This window comes from Phragmites australis, chromosome 5 (assembly GCF_958298935.1).
Source record: "Phragmites australis chromosome 5, lpPhrAust1.1, whole genome shotgun sequence".
In the NCBI taxonomy this organism is placed as follows: domain Eukaryota; kingdom Viridiplantae; phylum Streptophyta; class Magnoliopsida; order Poales; family Poaceae; genus Phragmites; species Phragmites australis.
The window spans coordinates 2,809,204-2,818,602 of NC_084925.1; positions in this window are offsets into that span (position 1 = coordinate 2,809,204).

A 9,399-nucleotide genomic window follows, 5' to 3' on the forward strand; every position below is an offset into this window, starting at 1 on the left:
AAAAAAATCGTAAAAACCCGCAGTTTTTCACATAAGTCATAAATAACTTTCAGTAAAAACTCATATCATAGGAGCAGTTTTATTCACCACGGAGTAAGCTAGAAGCTACCCATAAAAACGATATACCTAGAAGCTATCTGTCGGAGGGTGAACTCCTGTCGCAGGGATCCCGAGAAACCTCTTTTTAGAGATTCGGCCGGGGGATAATCCTGAATAAGTTCGTCGGAGAAATAAATGGAAGCGGAAATAAATGTAACGGCCGGTGGTGAGGGAGGATCGTCCTAGTGCAAAGGGAAGTAAATGCACTAGAGTTTAGACAGGTTCGGGCCGCACAGGGGCGTAATACCTTACTCCTGTATGGATGCAATAACTTTCCCTGAGGGGGATCCCTCAAGGAATATGTCTGGTTACAAGAGTGTATTGTCTAGCTAAGAGCTTGAGACTCCTTGTTCTTCGGCCGGAGCTCTGCTCAGACTTGCTTGTGATGACTTCGTCTGTTGGCTTGGTTGACTCTCTTCTTCTGTTTTTTTTTCTCCTTTTTTCCTCCGATGTGTCCATCCTTTTATGCACTCTCCGGCCACGACATACCCCGAACGGGAAAGAAGGGGCACAAGTTCCCAGACGCCACGACTAAGAAAGGCATCATCATTTCCTCTGGGCGAAGTGACAGGGGCGGTGGAAAAACGCGGCGCGCGTCCGGTCACTCGTCACTGTGGACGCCCTGGCGCCGGGCGCCGTTGAGAGGGCCCACCGAGCAGCCGCAGAGGCACCCGGTGCGCCCACCCTGTCTTGTTCCTCTGCCACGGCAGGGTGGCAGGCGGAACGCCTTGATCCTGGCAACGTTATCCCGAGATACACCGGATGATACGGGACGGGACCCGTGCAATTAATGGCCCCACGCCTCTCTGCCAAAGCATGGCAGGGACTGACACTGCGGCGGGAGCAGTTGGGGATACCAGGATGTCAGGCCGCGCACGCCCATTAAATGCGGCCTCGGACCTCTGACTGGTTGACACTTCATCGGCGGGCCCCTCGAGGGCCCTTTTGGGTCGTCAAGGCACCGAGTGCTCGGGGGTACTGTTCACCTCCCCGAGCACTCTCTCCCGGGCACTTTCGCACGAACCTTCGGGGAACCGAGTACTCGGGGGCTGCCACGTGCAGCCCGGAGCACTCTCTCCTGAGCGCTTTTGCACTGACCTTTCGGGGAACCAAGTGCTCGGGGGCTGCCACGTGCAAACCCAGGCACTCTCTCCCGAGCGCTTTCGCTCGAACCTTCAGGGAACTAAGTGCTCGGGGGCTGCCACGTGCAACCCCGGGCACTCTCTCCCGAGCACTTTTGCACTGACTCTCGGGAAACCGAGCGCTCGGGGGCTGTCGCACGCAGCCCCCCAAGCGCTCTCTCCCGGGACTTAGCTCTTCTGATCATCGGGGGACTAGGGTGCTCAGGGGCGACCGGGAACCTTCCCGAGCACTTTCTTCCCGGTACTTGGACTCTGCGGGTCATCGGGGAACTGGGGTGCTCGGGGACCAGAGGCTGTGGCCCCGAGCACCTTCTCCCGAAACTTAGATTTTCCTCATCCCGCAGGAGGAACCTCGCGGGATGGTGACACGTGGCGGACGGCTGGCCTGACTTCGGGACTCAGGGATCCCTAGTTCCTGATACACCGACACTATCCATCCCAGATATAAAATTCATCCCCATTCAATAAGTATTTCTTAGATATTCAGAGCCTAATGATCTACATTTGAAAATATACATCCTGGGTACGTCCAAAATTAACCAATCCATAATCACGATCATATATCATCCCAATCGATTTACAAGCGAGTTATGTCTTCAGATCTTCGAAGTAGTGAAACCTTCCAAACTAATGGAGGAGAAGATCTAACACCTAGCGAAGTGAAGTTACTGGACCTGTGATACTTCAAGAGTTTGAGAGTCGAATTTGGTGACCGCAGAGTATACTTGTAAATTCACCGCGTTTCAGTCATTTCCTATAGAAACTTTTGTTTTAAAAATCTTGACAAAATGTCAACAGAGCAGCTTTGGTTGTTTGGAACCCAAGAATTTCATACAAGTTTTGCAATACTGATGATTTTAATTTTTGGTTTAAAAATAGTTTCTGGTTTTTGGTTTCTGACTTCTGACTTTTTGCTATTGATTTTTATAATAAATATTTAGCTTCTCAATACATAAAAAATTAGAAAAACTTTTCTCAGCTTGCTTCTTCGTTTTTAATTCATTTTCTCGTGAAACAACTTTTCAGCTTTTCAAAAATTAACTCAAAAGTCAGTCGTTTGGTTGTGTTTCTGCCTTCTAACAAGCAAAAACCCAATCAAACACAACTTTAATATTATGAGTTGTCGTTTTTCTCGTATGGTTAAGACATGTTTTCATTCAACAAATACATACAACCTATTGAAAGTAAATATTCATCTTCCTCTTCAAATAACCTATTTCCCGTAAGAAAACTCATCCCACAGTAAGCCACGTCACCACCAGTGTCGTGAGCCGTTGGATGGAAGGGCGCAGTGTTGTCTCCCGAAGCCTGGAGAAGATGCGCAACACTGCAGCCGATTCGCTCAAATCGCGGGTCCTCCTGCCAAAATTAGTTGATATTTTGATTATTTTCTAAACAATATAGAGTTTACTTGCTTGCCGCAATTTTACAGTTAAGACATAAGTTTGGCCATATGATTTTAGTCTATAGCTCATTGCTTTTTATATCAGTATATAAGAATGTTGTTGCCTCTTTAAAGATAGTGAAGTTCGACCAATTTCCACAATGATTTGTGAGATCGAGATCACTGTAATAGTTTGGAAAATGTAGGTTGAAGCTGAGGTAGAACAGGAGAAGGTTGTTGATACCACTGACCGGCAGGTGAGTAGTTGTAAATGACTAATCATTTTCCAAAGAGAAGCTAAAACTGCTTTTATACAATTGTGATTGGGGCAATTTCTATTTTGGATAAAATGAGTATAAACATTACTGTAACATTATCAATTCTCACTTATTGACATTTTTCTTTTCAGTTCCTTGCTTCTTATCATGTTACATTGATATATGAATTTATCTATGATTTATCTTGGTCATAGGGTTTCATGATCATTGATATGTCACCTGATTGCACTAGCAACAATGCAATCAAAATCAGCGCGTTTAGCTTCAGAGAACAGAGGTATTCAAAGTTTACAGTTACGGTAAAACTTTTCATATATCTCACTCTAGTGCTCAAGTCAAATAACACTTTGCTAAATTTGAAACAAGAAAGGATTGGTGGACTGCGTTATCAACTATTAGCCTGATGCGATGCTCTCTAAATTAATAGCTAATGTTCTAACTCTGTGTAACACTACCTTGCCTGAGAGTGCCTGCCATTTTATATGCTATAATTCAGCGTTTGACTTTGTGACTTTATTACCCATCCTTGTAGGCACTAATGTTTTTTGCTTAGTAGATACTAGATTTTATCCAATCGAATGCTGTTATTATATGTAGTTTCCTCAGTAATGATTAGAAATTATTAATTAATTTTGTGACCTAATTACGCTTTAGTATGATGCAAAGTTCTAAAGTTTAAGAAGAAGATATACTACTAAGGCCATCTCCAGCAGAATCGGTATTTTTTTATCCGTTGCTACAGTACTTTTGCGGTCTACTGTACCTACTATAGAGTCGGTACCGGCACTACAGTACTGCAGAGAGGGAAAACAAGCAGCAAATCTGCGGACCTACTGTAGCAGCTGTAGCAGTATTTGTAGCAACAGTGCTAAAAAGAGACTGCCAGTGGGCACGGAGGGTGAAAACAATATCTGTACTGTAGCAACACTGTAGTAGTACTGTCTACGGAGGCTGACAGCGGGCCGGGAGAGTGAGAAAAAGAAGAGCAGAAAGTAAAAAATAGGGTAGCTGCTGGAGATGAAAAAATAAGGGATGCTATAATAGTGATAGGGGATACGATAATAATATTTCTGAGAATAAAAATTTAAGATAACTACTGGAGATGACCTAAACACCGATTTACCATTCTGTTGCTATGAGTAGAATCAATTTTAGTGCCACTGGCCTCGCTGTGAAGCTGAGTTGCTATGTCAAGAGCAAAGAGAGGAGACCTGCCCATTCAATGCTCGTTGATGGGACTTTGTCCAGATTCAGTAGAATTTTGGCTTTAACTTTTTCTACATGCTTCAGCAGACAAAGAATAACTTCATTTGTGCCTTTTCAATGAAAATCATCTCAGGGCATATGTAGAACCAGTGAAATGGGAAAAATCTTTGGGAACTAAACCCCAAGTTTTAACAGCTAGAAGCAAGGATTCAGAAATGACTTTAAGTCGATTACTACACTTATGCTCCCATCGTTTGTAAATAACTCCTTGTTTATTTAATAACAATCAATCTTTCCACGGCTAACTCCCCCACAGCTGGTCAAAAAAATATAATGAATTTGCAATTGATTCTTGAATCTGGCATAGCACAGTAAAGCTATGTTTGGTTGCAGAGCGAGGTGGAATGGAATGATTCTATTCATGTATTTAGGATGAGATATGATGGTTCGGAATCAAATGCTTGTTTGGTAGGTGGGATGAAACAAGTATATTTTAGTACTCGGGTTCACCGTCAGCGTCATAATCGAAATGGGATGGCTGCGTTTGGCTTTTTTTTTTTAAACGACTCCATCCCGAATCTTTGAAGAATATTCTTCGATTCAGAACCATCACATCCTACTGAATTCCAACAAAACAGCTCAAAACAGAATAAATCCGCTCTGTCCCACCTTATCCCACAAACCAAACACTACCTAAAAAACTTGCTACATCCTAAGTCATGGATGTTACCATTTGCTCCTCCCTACTACATTGCATAATAAGGCCCCTTGAGCAAGGGTGGGTATGATCTAGGGTTAGGATAATATTGAAGAATAAATGAAGCTTCGCTTGGTAAGGATCGCTGCTTGAATCTTCAAATGAGAATCCGGACCCACCCAAGTCAGCAACAACGCCAAACAACAACTCAAAAGGAAGCATTATATAGATGGAGCATCCATACTAGACCTAGACACTGAAATACGAACTCTATTACTGCCACTAAAAAATTGTAAAGAGTATCCTACATATAACAACAACTAAAATGTGACTAGCTATGATAATGATACAACTCAAAGAAATTAACTTTCTTTAATAAAATGAAAGAACAATTGCAGGTCATTGTATAAACAACCCAGTTGGTAAGCAGGATACAATGCTTATAAAGGAATATCTACACAAAAATTCCAGAGCAAATGATATTGTTAGACTATACGTATGCATGCATGCCATGCATACGTATAGACAGTGCTTGCCGTTGGTTGCCTCCCTGGATTGCCAGCTTTCCTATTCTCCTGCGCCATGCACATGCATACAAATAAGGATCCGGCTTGCCTTCCTGGGCTGCCTCCCTTCCTAATCTACCGGTCTCCGGGTCAAGAGATAAGGACGGGATGGCTTATATATGTAACCTTTCATTAACAGATCAATACATCCTGTATTCTTCCAAAATATACAACGCTTTCATGGTATCACGAGTCGCTGATCCTGCAGCCGCTCGATCCTGCTTCCGCTAACCTTGTTCTGCTGCCTCCGTCGGCTCTCCAAGCCCGCCGCCGTAGCATCTTTCTTCCTCGACTCCTTCCCATGGCTCGTCTCCTGACTGAGGCAGAGAAGGACGCCGAGATCGAACGCCTTCTCAAGGCCACCGCCGATCAAGAGGCGGAGCTCCAGCGTCTTCGCCGGGTCGACATCACCCATCAGCAAGCTCCGATCACGCCTGTCGCGCACGCCGTGGCCGATGCTCAGGTCGTGGCTCTCTCTGAAGCCACCACCATCGCCTCTCTCCACGCACAGGCGGTCACCGTCCTCAGCATCAAGTCCCTCGTCCCCGTCGTCCTCGACTTGCACTCGCCTCACTACTCCAAGTGGCGCGGGCTCTTTCTCCTCGCCGTGGGCAAGTATGCCCTCAGCGACCACGTCCTTTCTGATGCTGCTGCCCCTGACAACGCCGCCTGGGCACGGATGGAGTGCACCGTCCTTGGCTGGCTCTATGGCACCATCACCTCTGAGCTCCTCGACATCGTCATGACTCCCACTGCCACGGCTCGGATCATTTGGGTTGCCCTCGAGCAGCAGTTTCTCGGGAACCGAGAGACCCGCGCCTTGCATCTTGATGCAGAATTCCGCAATTTCGCTCAAGGCGATCTCTCCGTCTCCAACTACTATCGCAAGATGAAAGGGATGGCCGATGCTCTCGGTGACCTAGGCGAGGCCATCCAAGATCGCACCCTCGTCCTCGCCGTTTTGCGCGGATTAAACGAGAAATTCTCGTATATGACCGCGCTACTCAAGCGACAATGTCCGTTTCCCTCCTTCCTCGAGGTTCGCTCGGATCTTCTTCTTGAGGAGCTTACCATGGCGTCGAAGCCCGGCTCCACGTCTACCGTCCTTATCGCCTCCTCCGGCAATAGGGGATCAACTACGGGCGCCGGCTCTTCCATCGGTGGTCAGCACGGTGGAGCACCCCAGTCTAGCAGCAGTCGTGCATCCTCCAACTCCTCTGCCACCCGCAACAACCACAAGAACAACAACCGGGGCGGCCGCAACAACAGCAGCTCCTCCGGCAACTCCTTCGGCGGCAACAATGGCACCTCCTCTGGCCAGATGGGCTGGCCCTCCTTCTTCAACCCCTGGACGGGCACTGTCCAGGTCTGGCCGCATGCACGGCCACCGGCGTCCATCCTCGGCCCTCGGTCGAACGCTCCACAGCAGCAGACCCAGCGCGCTCAGGCGTTCACGGTGACCCATCCGTCTGGTTATCCGGCCACCGCGGTCGGTGCGCCAACACCCACGCCCACAATGGTGCCTCTGGGCCTCTGGGGCCCCATGTCTCTTCCCGGCTCCTGGGATCAGCAGGCCCTCACCAACGCCTTCACCACCATGACTCTCATGCCACCGCCGTCATCCACCGAATTCTATATGGATTCAGGTGCAACCTCGCATATGACGTCAGACGCTGGTACTCTCTCCACTTCCTTCCCTGTCTCTCCTTCTAGTCCACCCACCATCATTGTCGGCAATGGGTCATCCTTGCCGGTCTCTGCCACTGGTTCAGTTTCATTTCCTTCTTCCTTAGGTCCACTTGTTCTTAACAATGTCCTAGTCACTCCTCAAATAATCAAAAATTTAATCTCTGTTCGTCAGTTTACAATTGACAATAATTGTTCTGTCGAGTCTGATCCTTATGGTTTTTCTGTAAAGGACCTTCGAACCAAGAGTGTGATCGCCAGGTGCAATAGTTCTGGAGAGCTCTACCCTTTTCACCCTACCAGCGCCTCCTCCACGCCACATGCCCTTGCCACTGACACCTCCTCCACTCTGTGGCATCGTCGTCTCGGCCATCTTGGTCATGAAGCTATGCATAAGCTAGTATCTTCCAATGCTATTTCATGTAATAAAAGTGTGCCTGAACCTTTATGTCATGCTTGTCAATTAGGTCGCCATGTGCGTCTCCCTTTTAGCACTTCTAGCTCCCATGCTTCCCATAATTTTGATTTAATACATTGTGACCTTTGGACATCTCCGGTTGTCAATGTTTCAGGTTACAAATATTACCTCGCAATTCTCGACGACTGCTCCCATTTTTTATGGACTTTTCCTCTTCGCTTAAAGTCCGACACCTTTTCCACCATCTCTAACTTTTTCTCCTTTGTTCGCACTCAGTTTGGCATCACTGTCAAAAGCGTTCAGTGCGACAACGGACATGAGTTTGATAACTCCTCAGCACACACTTTCTTCCTTACTCATGGCGTTGCACTCCGCATGTCGTTTCCACACACCTCTCAACAAAATGGCAAGGCCGAACGTATCCTCCGCACCACTAATAACATTGTGCGCTCTCTCATGTTTCAGGCTAGCCTTCCTTCCTCCTATTGGGTTGAAGCCTTGCACGCTGCAACCTACCTTCTGAACCGCCATCCAACCAAAACTCTAAACTTCTCCACCCCGTACTTTGCTCTTCACGGAGTTCAACCATCATATTCTCATCTTCGTGTTTTTGGATGCAAATGCTACCACAATCTCTCCGCCACCGCTCAACACAAGCTGTCACCTCGCTCTACCCTCCGTGTTTTCCTTGGCTATTCCTCCGAACACAAAGGCTACCGGTGTCTTGATTTAGCTTCCAACCGAATCATCACTTCCCGGCATGTCACCTTCGACGAAACATCCTTTCCCTTCGCCGAAGCATCCAATGCCACTCTCACTAACGATGATTTTAATTTTTTGACCGAGCTCGGTACATTCCCGCTGCCCATTGGTCCTGCAGGTACATCGTCGGTGGGGTCTCCATCACCTGCCGACCCTCTGCCGCCTGCGTCATGTCCCGGTCCGCCCGACTTCTCGCCACATGCGTACGGGCCTGCGTCGCTCCAGCCGAGTGTGCATGCACCCGGGTCCTTGTCGCCCCAGCCGAACGTGCGTGCGCCTGGGCCTTCCTCGGCTGTTCCGAGCGCGCCCTCGGCGGCCTCCACACCAACGGCTTCTTCCCATGGCTCTTCTCCACGCGCCACGCTTGTGGGTCCGAGTTCCACTGCCCCTGCTGGCACCCTGCCGCAGGTTGCTGCCAGTGGAGCATGACCCCTTCCGTCAACTACCGTTCCCATTACCCCTGTTGCCAATAATCACCGCATGGTGACTCGAGGCAAGACCGGCTTTCGCGTCCCGGTTGCCAGGCTCAACCTTCATGCGTCCGCAGTCTCTCCCATGCCACGGACATACCGGGATGCTCTTGCTGATCAGAACTGGCGTGTTGCGATGACTGAGGAATATGATGCTCTGCAGGCTAATGCTACATGGGATTTGGTTCCTCGCCCGTCAGGAGTCAACATTGTGACAGGAAAATGGGTTTTTCGCCACAAGTATCTTCCTGATGGCTCTCTCGATCGATACAAGGCTCGCTGGGTTCTCCGCGGATTCACGCAACGTCCCAGTATTGATTTTGATGAGACATTCAGTCCAGTGGTCAAGCCTGCTACTATTTGCACAGTTCTCACTCTAGCTCTGTCACGTGATTGGCCTATTCATCAGCTGGACGTGAAGAATGCCTTCCTTCATGGTACTCTCACTGAGATTGTGTACTGTGTTCAGCCGTCTGGATTTGTTGACCCTGCCTGCCCAGATCATGTTTGTCGCCTGAACAAGTCTCTCTACGGTCTGAAACAGGCTCTGCGTGCATGGTACAGTCGCTTTGCTACCCATCTCTTGTCACTTGGATTTGTGGAAGCTAAGTCCGACACGTCACTCTTCATATTTCATCGCGATGCCGACACAGTATATTTGCTTCTCTATGTGGATGACATCATTCTGACA